Source organism: Echiichthys vipera (genome assembly GCF_963691815.1).
Source record: "Echiichthys vipera genome assembly, chromosome: X".
NCBI classification, from domain to species: Eukaryota; Metazoa; Chordata; class Actinopteri; order Perciformes; family Trachinidae; genus Echiichthys; species Echiichthys vipera.
The window spans coordinates 41,057,463-41,073,653 of NC_139825.1; the positions used below are offsets into that span (position 1 = coordinate 41,057,463).

Consider the following 16,191-nt stretch of genomic DNA (forward strand, 5'->3'; position numbering starts at 1 on the left):
GCTTCACACTCCTTTTTCTCAGTGACCTGTGTTGACTTTGGTACCACCTCCTGGGTCAGGCAGGAAAGCATGCTGAGTGAGCTTTCTGCTGGCTGTATCCAGACCCAGCCTCTTACACAATACAGCCTGCCCGACCCTGCAGCAGGCCAACCCCTCCTCCCCAATAACCCACTTCCCATTCTTGATCAAACTTGGGATTGTAGTGTGAGGGTGGAGAAGAGTAAGATGGGAGGAGGTGTGTGTGTGTGTGTGTGTGTGTGGGGGGGGGGGGGGGGGGGGGGGCACATCCTGCGTGAAACCGCATCCTGAACAAGCATCGCTGCATCTCACTGTAAATAAATACTCTCTCCTCCGCGTAGCTTCCGTCAACTGTCACCGCCTTGGCTCCCAATCACCTTCAAGTCCAAACAGGAAAGTACAGGGAGGCGAGGGAGATGGTAGATATGAGCTTTAATTTGCTTTTCACTGCACTTTAGTCCGGGTGCACACCGCTTCCTATTCTCCTGCTCTGACCAGCTGCCCCGGCTTCATTCCAGACCCTGAGTCCTTCCTGTTACCTTTCATTACTACATCATCCAGGAGGAGGCTCCATGTGAAGCCGGGAAATCACCATTTGATGGTACCCCCCCTCTGTTTATGTAGTACTGTATGACACATTCAGAGCCACGCGCGACATCCTCAGAGGAGCGCTGCTGCCTTGTTACCTGCTAATCCCTTCTGTGCATTATCACAGGAGATGCAACTGAGCAACAGAGCATGACAAAGGCAACAACTGAGACATGACAAGCTCTCAGTCCGCGAATTGCTTTGTGTTGCAAGAGTGTTGTAATACCCGCTCAGCGTGTGAATATCTATCATTTGATTAAGTATCAAAGGCATGCTTGTTGTGATGACAAACTGACCTGCATATTATATGACAAAATGAAACCATAGAAATCACTCATTGAAGGGAATTGATATGGTAGCAGCTCCACTTAAGGTTCATACGGTCGTTATGTCCTATTTCAACTTTCCTTCAAGAGTGACAGCATCCAGGCCCACAGTCCTCCGGCACAACTTGCATTGTTTTATCATACTCGAATGAGTTGAGCTGAGCTAAAAATTGCATGCAGCATCTGACTGCAGCGCATCAGTGTTTGTCCTGGAGTTAGCTTTGCCCAACAGGCTTAAAAAAAACATTCAGTAACTGATCTGTCAAGACATTGAGTCCCATCTGCATACTTTTTGTATAGGTGCTAATATGTTAGATCAAAATAATGTAATAGTGTAACATTTGCAAAATGTAGATTTACAGAACAACAAACGGGTTAATGCATATAAAGCTGAACCAAAATCTTCCATCCTGATATACTTTAGGTAATTTCAAATGTATCATGACATAACATGTTTTCTGGTAACTCAATAAATAATTAAAAAGTCTACATGAAATAACCCCATAGTAAAGCCTATTTTTGTAAGAACCTTTTTTGAATGAAATACTTGATAAATTAAGTATTTCCTCATTTTGTTATGAGCTTTAGTGCAAAATTAACATAATATGCCAGGATCAGAACATAAAGCTTCATCCAAAAGACATACTGCTGTAAGTTAAGCTGCTGGTTTTCCAACATGGCGATAAAGACAACATAGGAAAATACATACGACAGAAAGTTTTGACAATATACCTGTATATCGTCATGTCGCCCAGCCCTAGATGCACATTTAACAAAATTAAATCAACAAATTACTTAACTGATATAACAAAATACGATGAGGACATCTCCGGCCCTACAGTTTAATCCGTATACAAAGCCTTTGTTTAAACAACAGCCATATTTAATTCTAAGCAGTTTACTGCTTCAACAGTGATGACATTCGATGTGAAAAGGATGCAATGCAAGACTAATGTTATTCAAAACCATAAAAACAATGATTTAAGGAAAAAGGATGAAGGAAGTAAAACTGAGCTAAATTAGTCTCACAGTTAAACATTGTGTGTACAACAAAACATAAGTTGTTTCAGTAAAATAGCCCCTCACTGTTTGAAACAGGAAGAGATGATAACTGTTATTATTTTCTAACCAAATTGGCAGTTAAGATAGGCACTTCATGCAAACTCATTCATGGGAATGTTTTGCGATAGAAAAAAAAAACAGTAGAGAACAAGTGACTGATACAAAGCCAAAGATGTAATGGCATCTGTCCTTGCATTTTATATCTTATCAGAAGAGCTGAATGTGTTTAAGCACTTCAGTGCGGCAGCAGTGTAAGGCGAGCCATTCTGCATAGCGGTTTCATTTGTGTGAGGTTGGGCCATCTTGATCAGGCGGTTACAGACGCCCTCCTCTTTGCCTGAGGAGAAGGCTCACTGGCCAGACACATTACTTTAAAGAGTAGCATCTCACTGAGCATGTCACAACCTGCCCAGAGGGAGTGTGAGTGTCTGTGAGTTTGGGTGTGTTTATGTTTTATCCTCAGGACCCCCCGATTGTTGTTCATTTCCTGTACAAGGACAAAATAAGCACATAAAGGCCAAAATGTGCTCTTCCCTGGCCTTCACCCACATCACAGCACTTTTCCGCACAACTGGCTAGCCACAGACAATTATACAATTAAAACAATTTTCCGCATCTATCGGTCAGACTGATCTAATTCACCATTCGAATGACACTAATGGAGTAAGCCTCTTTCCTTCCCCAAGCAAAGCCCTTTCCTCTGTATCACATAGCAGCAAACCATCTGACTGCAAAAGAGTAAAGCCGAGAGGAATAGCATTGTATTGGTGTAGCAGGATGTTGGTGAATACAGTTGAGACCAAGTCGTTTTCCTTATGACCCACAGCACAGCAAGGAAATAGGGAGGTTTGTTTGAGTGTTGGTACAAATTAACCCTTGGGAGAAGAAAAAAGAAGAAGCAGAGTGACCCTCTTATTTTCTGAGACAACACTCCCTTCAACCAGCCCTGACATTAATAATTCATTATGACAAAACAAATTACCAAGGAAGCTGAATGTGAAGAAGACGAAGAAGAAAGTGTTGAACATGACAGAAAAACAGTCACATTAAAGCTGAGTTCGGCAGCAGTATGTGAAAAATAATATGTAATCTTTTGCTGTTTAAATTAATTGGAACATGAATTCCCAAATTCATATTAAATGTTGTGTCCAGAAGTGAGAACCAAGATTGTGCCATTTAGTCAGACCCACACAGGGTGTGAGCAACACAGGGAGGATTTAGCCAAACCTTGACCTGGACATCCTGCATCTCCGTCCACTCAGTTTGGACAAGGAACACTACTCCTACACAAGTTCATGGGAAATGCTTGCATGGCGGGGCTCTGTCCTTTCCAACCAGCTCCACCAAGTACAATGGCAGCAGAAAGTTTTATGTTTATGAGCTACCCCGATGGGGATACACATATCCATTAGATATAAGTCCGCCTATAGAGGGGGTCTGGTATTAACCCACAAGCAAGTGTCCCATCAGCAGAGAAGAAAAAGCTGCCTTTTATGGCAACAGATCACAGACTCAAGCCATTGGCCACAAAGCCCACAAATGAGGCGTTAAGTGTAGTGGCAGAGCAGACGAGAAAGAGGAGCAGTGAGATATGACCCTCTGCTCATCTATGCATGAATCTGCCCTCTGCCTCCTTCCTTTTCTTTCAATCTTGCTCTCTACCACTCCCCCTACAAAAAAATTATCAAAACACGATGAACCGCCCAACAACAATCACCAGAAAATAACAACTGTCACCTGCAGCAGAATCCATTAAAGCCCTTGTAATGTTGCAGCCCTGTAATGTAATTTTTATAATTGAATATTAATTCTTACGCAATATTTGGAGAGATTCCTAATGGACGTTTTCTGTAATTAATTGCCAGATAGAGGCAGGGCTAGTGCTGCAAAGTTGAAAAAACACATCCTGACATGGAGATTGGGAAAGAAAGTGCGTTCAGGGGCCTGCTGGGAAGGTTTCATCATCGCGCCTGACCCCCCCTGCTGCTGCCAATGGCAGGAGACGGGGGGAGTGGGGAGGAGATAGACTCCTCTTCACAGTCAGAGATTTAATTGCAAGCAGATTCCATTACCTCTGCACAAATGTCACATTCTCTTCTGATCAGGGGGCACGGCTGCCACTGGCAGCATGGTTGGCAAACGGCCAGACTATAGTGCAGAAAGTGTTCAGCCAATCAGGGCTCCCAGAGCAGACAGAGGTGAGCAGAGAGACAGAAAGACTACAGTACACCAGAGATATTAAAAAACAAAGGAGAGTCACGAACACAAAGCGGCTGATGGTGCAACATTCAGGTGGAGGTCAATACGCTGTATGAACAGATATTTGACTGATTTCACTGTGAAATGAACTTATTATTATCATTATTATCATAGATTTCCAAAGGCAGATCATACAAATGTTATATATGACTAGGGATGCGTATACAGTATATCTGTTATGACAAATTATCAGCTGATAATGGGAAATTTATTATTATTATTACGATAATGAAATTATAGCAGATAGTACAAAGCCAAATTCCAAATTATTTACAAACTATTTACCGAGCCCAGCATCTACACACTCACATACAGTAGGTGGCAGTATGCATCTTTCAGGGTTTTATTATACGGCTTAGGCACAGCGCCTAAGAGTCCCCCCCCCCCCCCCCACCTAAGGGCACACTCACACTGTCTATTAGTACCGTGCCCAAGCACAAATGACGGCTAAAGACTAGTTTGTTTGACCAGTGTACAACTGTTCCACGCCCAGGCACGGCTCGCTTACCGGCCACGGCCCTGTTGAGAGAGGAGGGATTTTGTAAAGCACGGATGCCAATGGGCGGGCACGAGCCTGCGCACGTGTACGAGCGCGAGCATTGATGTGGTCCTGATGTCTATTTATATACGACTTTTCCCCGGAACGAACATTAAAAAAGATGCCGCCGAACGGTTCGCGGTGGTTTGATGCGGAGGTGGAGTGTTTACTACAGATTTGGTCAGATGAAATCTTCAAAAACAGTTGGACAAAAGAAAATCTCCAAGGGGTGATGACATATAAGCAAGAAGCAATCGAGCCAAGGCTCGGATCATTTCAAGTAAAGTGAGTAAAAGCAGGCCTGGGCCGTAAGGGAAGAATGAGGAGGAACAATCACCCTAAAGCACAGCATGGATAATCTGGGCCTAAGTGTAAAAACATAAAAAACAATGAGCGGCTGCAGCCCACACATGCAGTTTCCATAACGCCACAGTGGAGTGGTTTATTACATTGCCTATGAGAACAGTAGTATAAGCAACTGCTGATGGCTGCGTAAGCGAGTAGGGGTGGGGGAAAAACTTGGAAACGCGGAAGTGGCGCGCCCGTACAGTCATTGGCGTTGCACATAGAGACATGGCACACCTGTCACACTGTCACCAGTTAATTAAAAAAACAGTTTATCCGACAAACTGGCACCCTCAGCATTAGAGCTAGTGTTGGAAAGCACTTCCACCGAACTCGGAAAAGGTGAAGCAAATTATTAACTATCGCAACTTTTATTTCCAAGAATTGTGTATGTGTGCTACAACGTCCCATCTCAAAGATATTTTACTGACACAGCGATCCGCTCACTCTACAACGAGACAAAAACTGAATACTTTATAGAAAGCCAGTAGGATAACTTTAACATATGATGCGTGGACATCCTTTGTCACAGAATCTTATGTAAGTAACTTTTACATTTTAGCTTTAAGCTAATGGCGATCCTTTAACAAAACATAAAAAACCTAAACATTGTTTTAGGCTTATTAATTTAATGGCTTTCAGAAATTAGGACCTAGGATTAGAAGTTATGAAGTAACCCTGATTGGCTCTGCTGATGAAAAGGGACTGAAAAGTCCCAGACTGGATATGTGGGCAGCAATGCCGAGGCCTGGAACCGGTTTCCACACATACAGTCCTGGAGTTTAACTTATACAAAATAAATGCAATATTGGTCTGTAAAACTGTAATTAGATACCCTCCCCCTCAAAAAGAACAAAAAACAGACCTATTCTGTTCTATTTGTGTCTTTATTATTCACATTCATGCTCACTGGCCTAAACAGCTGAGCAATAAAAGTGATGAAAAGCTCAGAACACATCTGTTGGGATTTGCTTCCAGCTTATTACGGCCTGATACAAATAAGCCTAATAGTCGGACTAAACAGTGTTTTGGAGTCACTTCACAGACAAACAACAGACGCATTACTGTATGATATAAAAGACGGCTTAGTGGGAGGATTTCTACATACCCTGATCACTGGTGCAGGACAGATTGGCTCTCCATTCCTCCAATCAGAATTCAGCTCACAGTCTTGAGGGCAGGACCACTGGGGTTTCATAGGACACAAAACACAGAGAGAGAGAGAGAGGGAGAGAGAGAGAGAGAGAGAGAGAGAGAGAGAGAGAGAGAGAGAGAGAGAGAGAGAGAGAGAGAGAGAGAGAGAGAGGAGAGAGGAGAGAGAGAGAGAGAGAGAGATAGAGAGAGAGAGAGAGAGAGAGAGAGAGAGAGAAAGAGAGAGAGAGGGGAAGGGGAAAGATTACAAACAGGAAGTGAAAAGGTGGGGAAAGCCCCTACCGTGGTTGACTGAGCCCACATGTACAGAAGTGACATAAGAACGGGCAAAAGTAAAAGTGTTCATTGTCAGCCACAAGTATTTAATATGTTATGACGCACTGATTCCTGTTAGCATCTCCTGGCCTACATGTATTACAAATTACCTTCCATATCTAAACATGCAAATAAGCAGCTATGACGGACACATCATGTAAAACATGTTCAATTCTCACCTTAAAACAGTAAACATGTCACATGGTTGACCTTTGTATTTGTGAGAGCACTGTTGCAATAACCACATAAAAAACATGCTGCATTAATTTCATAAAGCTGTATGTGATTATCAGATAGCTAGCCATACTTATTGTATGCGTTTCCACTTAATGGTTGTTTGTATTTAAAGTTCCCCAATAATACATTACTGACACAACAAAAATTGTATCAGAACACATGGCTGGACAATAATTCAATGAAAATGTATTATCTTTCAATCAAATCAATATTGTAAAAAAAAAGAAAACCGAAATTTCGTGAAAAACACAATTACGTTTTCTAAATTGATAATAACAAGCACATTATCTCAAACTTGTTAATATAACACTGTCCACCCGTACCGTGCACCCGTACCGTGCACCCGTACCATGCACCCGTACCGTGCCCAAGCGGTACTTTACGGCTAAAGTCTAGTTCATTTGACCAGTGTGAGTACAACTGTACCGCGCCGAGGCATGGCACACTTGCCCGCAGCAGCTCGTTTGAGAGAGGTGGGCTTTTGTAAAACACGGATGGACGATGTACGAGCATGCCCACATATATGAGCATGAGTGTGAGCATTGACGGCGGTCCTAATGTTTATTGTTATGCGTCTGTTCTCCGCAACGGACATAAGGTCAGATGAAATGTTCAAAAAACGTCAGACAAAACTTAATCTCCGAGGGGTGATGACGATAGGCAAGAAGCAATGCAGGGGGAAGAGGGAGGGGGGACAATCACCCTAAAGCACGGGGCTCTGTATGGTGATATTTAAATCATTTGGATAATGATTTAGGTTCTGATGCCTGCATGTTATTTTCATTTATTACATATAGAAGACTATTTATTTATCGAAATACCAGAAACATGCAATATATCTTGATATATATCATTATCGAGGTATGAAATGACCTATATTGGGATGGACGATTTTGTGCAGCCCCAACAAGCTTACATGATGAGATAGTTACTACAAAAAAGGTCATTAAACCTCTGTAACACACAAAGCTACATGATGGTATGACACCACAAGTCTGATTGCTCAGACTTGCTAAGTATTCACAGTAATGCAGTGACCTATAAACCCTGCAGTGGTCTCCACCTCCATAAAAAAAAGGAAAAAAAAACATATTTATAACATTACATGGTTTTTACATAAATGATGCATAACTTGTACCACTATCAAATATCTAAAAAAGCATTTTGTTTCTTCAAATACCTGGTGTTAAGTTCAGAAGCATTCATCTGTAGCCATATAAACAAGTGGAATGATGCTAATGACTTCCAGATACGGTTCAGATCATGCAAATGAGGCAACAGAATGGATGGCTTCTGGTTTTGTCCCTGTCACAGGAGTCAGGCTGCATGTGTGGTTTGTTGCCCCATGATATATGTGTGTACCACTTTGCTGTTTAATGTGGCTCCAGCAGCACAGCAAAGCAATTGAGATCCCAGTTAATTGGCCTGCTCTATGAGAAAGCGTGTCAAAAACTGAATCTATAACTCTGTTTCTGTGCGTAGCTCTCCAACCAGACACAACAAACCACAGCCCCGACGTCCCAACTCCTCATAATTCACCAGTGTGGAATTCAACTAACCCCATTAGTGCAGCCGTTGTTTCCACAGCCTGTCCACATTCCTGGGCCTGCCATCGGCCCCAGATAAGACCCTTCTGATTACTCTGTTGCATCCCTGTCATTACTCCCAAAAATATGCTGATCCCAACAGACAACCCCTCCCGGTGGATTTATGGCCGCACCATTGAATCTCCGTGCCCCTCAAAAGGAGCACTTTTTTTAAAAGCTTACTTTGAGATCAAGGACAGAGGGCACTCAGTGACTTCAGCCGAGATATTTCTCCCACATACAACTTACTCATACTTGATGAAAAAATTCAAAAGAGATGGGATTTATTTGCAGTCTCACAAAAAGCATGTTAAAATAGCATGGGAGTGCATACACTTAAGAAAGAGCTCTGATTTTGAGTCTTTATTGCAAATTAACAGCACTGGATTTTAAAAGGCGGTTACGTTTTATTGCGTAATGTGTCCATAAAAAACTAAACTACCAAACACTTTAAGGTATAATACATGCTAAGACGCCAACATAAAGTTAAACATTTACCTCTGACTGTAAAGTTTTCTCACTTTGTGGCCTTTTGAATGCCAGCTGCTCAACACTCCTACTCTGGAAACATGTGGTTGTAATCCCCTCTTTTCACTCAAATTACAAAGTGTCAGTTTCTGAGGAAACTCGGCATCCAGCCACTTTGAAACATGTGTGTTAATTGCCAATCATTTGTGAGTTTCGAGGCAAATTAGACAGGCATTTGAAGCTGTCCATCCTTGTTGAGGGGTATGAGAGGGGTCAGAAGTTAGCACCACCCGTGAGGTGAACCAAACAATGGTTTTTGCTATCTATTTCAGTATGGGCCGCCTGCTACACATTGGAAAACACACCACAGGGATTCCGTTATATACATTTTGCAGTGGCGGCCTGCAATTACACGACTTTGCGGAGCTATTCCCTCCACTTAACTCAAAAGAACCGTTGTCTGCTCTCTCCATACATCTATATCCCTCTCTTCTTTGAAGATGAGCAAATGGAACAGTGACAGTACAGTAATCATTCAAAAAGTAATGACAATCAAATAACAGCACCAATAGCCTACTGAATTTTTTTCCTCAGAGTGACAAACAGGGACGAAAGCCTCGTCAGCTGCAGACCACAAATGAGATAAGAAATGGCGTTTTTTTATATCAATTACAATATTGGTCGACAATCAGCAAACTTTATGTCAGCAAACCCCCCTCACTGTTGAAGCAAGTCATGTTACCCCATGAGTTACAAAATAAACTTGTGGAACCCTTTCAAAAAGACGTGAATCTAAGAGTGAAGAAGGAGAGGGGCACAATAAGCCATAAAAAACAGAGTCAAGTCAGTGATCAGGCATTGCAGAGACTGTGACTGCAATGGGGGACATTGGTGCAGTATCGGATCAATGGCTTGACCCATTAAGCCACACCACTCCCAGTACCTCATCTAATAAGAGCTGGTCTTTGGGAACAACCATGGCTGACCCATGCTGCCGGGGACAATTACAAGAGAGTGGTCTTTCAAGGCCGACGCCCACTTGACCCGGTAGTGTATAGACATGGAGGAGATCCACATGATTTAAACTCCTCCCCAAGACGTGCTGACAAGGTTAGAGGGTCAACGCAGACATTAACAGGTCAGTGTGTGGCCCACTTGGGAACAATTACTCCCAGTCACAGCTAAGTGGACACTTGATTGAACACGACGGAGGCAGGACACACTTCCCACAGATAACAATCCCCAGAGCCATTTAGGATAAAAAGCCCTTGTGATACAGCCTTTATGGGCAAAATTCATCTTCCTTTTCCCTTTTAAAAGAATGTGAGAGTGTGATAGAGAGCCATTCTCTCAAAGAGTCTCTCAAAGCATTACCATTTTCTAGCAATACTAATAGCTGCTTATGACACAGAAACAATTACAAGGTGACTGGGAGAAAAAGCTAAACAATGGGACAAGCTGTTGAGATTTCATTTTTCATTCATGGGAAAAAAACATATCTCACAAAAGAAATTGCCTCGTCTTGCAAAAGACATTGACAGAAGACTTAGGCTCAAACACAACAGCAGCAATACTAGAACTTAACACAGTGACATAAATTTACCATTCCTCGATAAATCTCTCATCTCTAATTAATTGTGTGGGCGCTGCAGTGTTTTATGTTGGTCAACCTTTAACCTACTGACAGTTTGACCCCTCTCCTAGCACAAAACTTTGCCTCAAACATCTGGTGTCTTATGCGTGGACAGCAACAAGCACCTACTCTTGTTTCAAGTCGTTTCATGTCTCAACTCAACAACAAATAGTTTGTGTTTCGTCACAATGTGTGGGCTTAACACGTACTGTAGAAGATAAAAAACTAAACAGATGTTTGGGGTAGCTTCTGCAGATAAAATAGCAAACTTTGTAATGTGTATCTCTCTGTAAAATGGCCACTCTTGTCATATAGTCTCTTCGTACACAAATAGGGCTTATCGATTCACGAACACATTTCCCCAGCATTTGCATAAGCTGTGTGTTGTTTGTGGTGTTGTTTCGGGGTTTTTTCAGGGGCTTTGTTTATTTATTTCTCTGGGTTAGAAAATCAGTTTCAGATTGTCCCTCGATCTGCAGCAGTGGCTGGGGCTGCAGCTGCTGGCTGTTAGTGGCTGGAGATGATACAGTTCACCACTTCTCCAGGAGACAGCTAGCTCAGAGACCAGCACAGCTGCAGAGCAGGAGGAGGACTGCAAAACGCTTGGAGAGGAAGAGAGACTTTGCCTTTGTTAAGAAGGTAAAGAAATCACACTGATGACAGATTTGAATTACTCCTAAGGCGAAGTTCATCACTTGCCTCCCTCTCTCTTTCCAGAGGAATCAAGAAGCCCAACATTTGCGGAGAAAAAAAAATACTCCTGCAGAGAATCTCTCTCCCTTATCTCTCTATCCCGCCCTCCTCATTAACAGAGCTCTTTTCCAATTCATTTAGGACCCCTGAGACACAACCTTCCCAAAGAACTGAGCAAAGTGACACAACATTAACCCATTTGCAAATGCAGAGTGTAGAAGCAACAGGCTCACCGGCTGACCCACTGGTTGTTGTGGCAGTCAGCTTTATTCCCCAGAACAGTTTTGTAACCAAGTGGGCATCATGTGAACACCATCTGGGTACCACTTATTTAAAGCTGGCAGAAGTCCCGTGGCAGCCAGCCTGGCAATGAGGAGAAGGGAATAAATTGCATCATTTACTTAACATGCATTTACCGTTGTGCCTGTTAAAAGCCCATGACTAAATAATTTGAGTTTTTTCAGGTGCCAGTTTCTGCTGTCAGCCAAATTGTGTTGTATGTGCGACAAACAGAGCAACTGTCAAAGGGCTGATAAAGGAGCTATCGAGATGTTAACCACATGAAATCGCATTTACCACCAAGTATATTAACAGCCCTCAATCCATTTACATCAAAGAAATCTCCCAGTGCGTTATGCACTACACAAAACCAATAAACAGACAATAAACACATTGTAATTATAATGCCAACTCTTTAATTACGTGTGTCATTTGGGGATGGCCAAGCTCGCTAATTGTCAGAGTGATGTGAAAGGACTGGGAGAAGCAAGAAGGAGATCAAGCCTCAGGCCCAATGAGAACCATATTCCCCACTCTCCAAGCGTGTTAGAAGGCAGAAAATTCAATTGGCACGGTTCCAAAGGAAAACAGTCCAAACAGCCTTAATCAGCAGGGACACACTCCATGCAAATCATTTACATTAGCGCAAGTAAAGAGAAATATCTAAGGTTTCGCTCCCAAAACATGAAAGCAAGGAAAATCATTGCCTCCTGTAACCTCAATGTCAGATGACTAAAAAAAAAAAAAAAGAGTTAAGTTCAGTAACTCTTTCAGTCAGTTGCCACTGACCAAATCTTACACTATCCGTAAAAGCATAAAAGGAAAAAAGGAAAAAGGCACTCTACGACTCTTATTTAGCTGGAGGGAGTGAGAGATAGATATTTCATTTGATTGTCATTATTAATCTGTGGCAATTCCATAGTGGAAATCAATTAAATTAAAGGACAAAAACAATGCAGAACGTGGATGACACACTTTAACCCTATTATATTGCTAGTAAAGAGTAAGAAAATATTAGCAGAGAACATGCAATATCGTGATGTATATCGTTATCAAGGTATGAAATTACTGATATTTGGATTGAAGATTTTGGCCATGTCGTGCAGCCCTATGTATACATATAGTGGTGTGTGCTTAATACTTTGAAAGTTTTTCTAAAAGTAAAAATATATATATATATATATCTATACCTCATAGATTAAGCTCTGACGAGTGGTACACACTTTAACAGTTCATTGAAAGCTTAGTTCCATAAAGATTGATAGTGTGGTACTATGTCTTAGAAAAAAAGGCTTGGTACAGATTCTTGCCGATACACAGTGCTAGTAAACAGAAGGGCCGGGTATTACCTACAACCCCACGAGATGATAAATATCGCAATATATGTTCCTTTTGAATATACCACAACAGCTCTGTATGATTCTGTATAACAGTGATAGTACAAGTTAAAACACTAAAATATCCAGGCCCACAGAGATCTTAAAAGTAAAATAAATGTTTGTTTTGAACTGAGACATGCCCTGTCTGTGTGAAAGGCTCAGAAACATACTGGGAGGACAGATCTGGTGCACCTCTGCGCAATAGAGGTATTCACAGAGCTGCAATAGCGGCGAGTCGACGTCTGTGTGAATGGGAAAGCCTGGCAGGGTGGAAAGACACACAGTAGTGATGTGCGAGTCGACATTCAGAGTCGAGATTCTACGCAGCGTTCAGAGTAGCCTACGTTATTAATAACTTACAGAAACATTTCATGCAATAGTCTCTTTTCTCTCTCTCTCTCCCTCTGTCAAACACACATCTGTGGCTGCTGCGGCGCTGAAGTCCATCTCTGTGCTTCTCTCTACTTACAGCTGTGATACTACAATGTATAAAGTTAGATTGTTGGTCGGATCAGCTCACACACACTAGAGACAACACCTCTTTTGTTTACGGATGCCAGCCTTCTGTGTAAAATCCCAACTGGGGCAGTATTATGCCGTCTTTGCTTGGTCTGTCTAAATGACCAAAAACTCGGCGTTCCAGCATTCCTTAACTGTAGTGTATGTATGTGTCTGTATGTGAAAAGCACTTATATTGTGTATTTTCAGCTTGTTTACTCTCATTAGACCCTTTTGGCTTACTAATAAGTAGACAAATTCCAAGATATTCATGTTAAGTAAAATGATGTTGTTTTATTAATATCCTTTGTCAATTTCCACAAAAAAAAGATACACACAAAAATGTGTAAGAAAAACGTTTATCCACAATACAGTTAGTAACCACCTTCTGTGTCTTTGTATGTAAAGACTTTCATCAGAGTATTCCTTTAAAAAATACTGAATTATATTTGTTTTGTTACAGTGCATCAACCAGCCCTATTGCCATGGGAATATCACTCAGACATATTATTTAATTCTGACTGCAATGTCTATGCAAATCCTATTCATATATACATTTTTATTTCAAGTTTGATCCATGTATAGCAAATGTTGCCCTCAATGACAAAAGTAAAGGCACTCTAAAAGAACATATTCCATCCTCACAAAGCACCTGAACACACAAGGAAACAAGCTGTACAATGTTTATCTATTACATTTAGCAATGCAAAGTATTATGCTATTACACTATTATGCTCAACAGACTGAAAAAACTTTTTCTAGCAATGCAAACCATTATGATGACACAAATCAACATATCATGCACAATAATACACTAAAGTTTGAAGAGATCATCTCCATACATGTGAACTTTTCCAGTGGTATTTGTAGTTAGAAACAGTAGTGTATGTTTAGACTAAGAACTTGTTTTTCAAAATGTAGTCACATGATCTGGAAAACTGTTGCTTATTTATGGATCAGAGTCCAAACAAGCAATGAGTGGCCTTGAATGGCCTACAGTATTAGCATATACAGTATATGACAGTGAGTGTGGTGGCCAAAGATCACAGAGTGAATTATTGAAACCACCATAAGTACAGTGCACCCTGAAAACACTTTGTGAGATGACATCTTTCAGATGAATCATCAGCCAAAGCAATGAGAAATGTCAGTTAGGCTATGAGAAACTGTCTCCACCATTGTTTACATATTGACTGACAGTATGTGGTTGGCCCTAATGAGAACAACACACAGCGCCCAATGGCATGATCTCACTTGGTGGAAAAAGAGCTGTCACTGTGAGTCTGGTAAGAGGGTGTGTCATTGCAATCAAGGTGAAGAGACTTAAACAGAAACAAAACAAATCTATTATTGGTCCCAAAGCATGAAATCATACATTAGCTAAGCCCGCTCTGAAACAGTCGCTCCCTTTACTTTACAATTTACTGCTCATATTGTTGTCACCTTTGCTTTTTCCCTTCCTCTGTCCATGTGAGGTTCAACTTCACACTTCACTGTGGCCTGCTAGGTCTTTTACACTGGACCGCTAAGAGATCAGAGTGACCGAGTGAAAGAGGAAAAATGCATGAAGGATAGAGAATTTTCATCTGCTATCCATCTCGTATTTTAATGTAGCCATTATGCTCTAAAAAGAGACTGTTCATCTTTTCATTTTATGGGGAATTTGCAAAAAAAGATGACACTGCAAGTGAGTTGGTCAGAGTGATTAAAATGTTTGGAATTAGCACTTCAATCACTGCACACAATAGTGTGTAAAGTACACAGAAATGCACTCAAAACCCTGGCCCAGATCCTCTCTGTAGTAGGATATGAAAAGATTGATTTACTCATTTCTAACTGTGAGTTGTTTTCAGTGCGAGGAATTGATTGGTCAACACATTAAAAGCTTGTACATCATGCACTCCATAATACACAACATGAAAAGGCTTTCAGAAAAATATCCAATAACTCAGAACAGCTGATTGCTTAAACCACACCATATCCACAGCATTTATACAACAGGTGCAGTAAATCTCCAACAAAAGGCTGTAAATGGGAAATAGTAAATGGTTAACAATAGCGAACTGGGAGTAAAGCAACTCTGGAACATGTGTGCATTATGCAAAAGGCACGTTGGCTCACTGAAAACTGAAATATGTAATAAATAAAAAATAAGTTAAATATGAAAATGTGAAACAAATTTGGGTTTATATACACAAAAGTTGTACTTGATGTGGTTTAGCATGCACATGTTTGACCAATACATAAGCTACTGCTTTGCAGGTTAGGTCAATCTCTGGTTGGTGATTAATTATGAATACTGGACAAAGGAAAAGTATGGAGTATTTTCTTATTTTATTAGAACTTTATCAAAATATTATATGTCATTTTTCTAAAAAGGTATCAAGTGATTGCAATAATGTAAACACACGGAGGCAAATCTATGACCAAATGTAATTTATTAATGCTTAACTTGCACAAATTTCACAAGAGACGTCATTGCCATTTAAAAAATAAAACTGTAAGTAATATTGGGAAACTGGTATTTAGCCAGTTTGGGGTCCTTGAGGCAGCGGCCGCGGGTTCGACTCCGACCTTCGGCCCTTTGCTGCATGTCTCCTCCTCTCTCTCTCTCACCCCATTTCCTGTCTGTCCTATCTAATAAAAGGCTTGAAAACTGCCGTAGAAAATCTAAAAAAAATCTATATATATAATATATAGTATATTTTGAAAAAAAAAAATTCTTCAGCAGTTTGGTAACTGTACAGGGTTTCTTAGCCAAGGATTTTCCAGAGATGCTCTATGGGGTCTATATCTAGACTCCAGTGCATGTGTG

The 16,191-nt window shown here is 41.1% G+C and overlaps 1 protein-coding gene across 4 annotated transcripts in view; it reads right to left on the reverse strand.

The window, feature by feature from the left end:
* foxp1b (forkhead box P1b) overlaps positions 1-16,191 on the reverse strand; it is a 170,573-nt gene that overhangs the window by 142,878 nt on the left and 11,504 nt on the right. For all 4 annotated transcript variants that reach the window (XM_083938877.1, XM_083938875.1, XM_083938876.1 and 1 more), the window contains exon 2: positions 6,245-6,322. The gene's annotated coding sequence lies outside the window, so the exon portion shown is untranslated. The remainder of the gene's footprint in view (positions 1-6,244; positions 6,323-16,191) is intronic.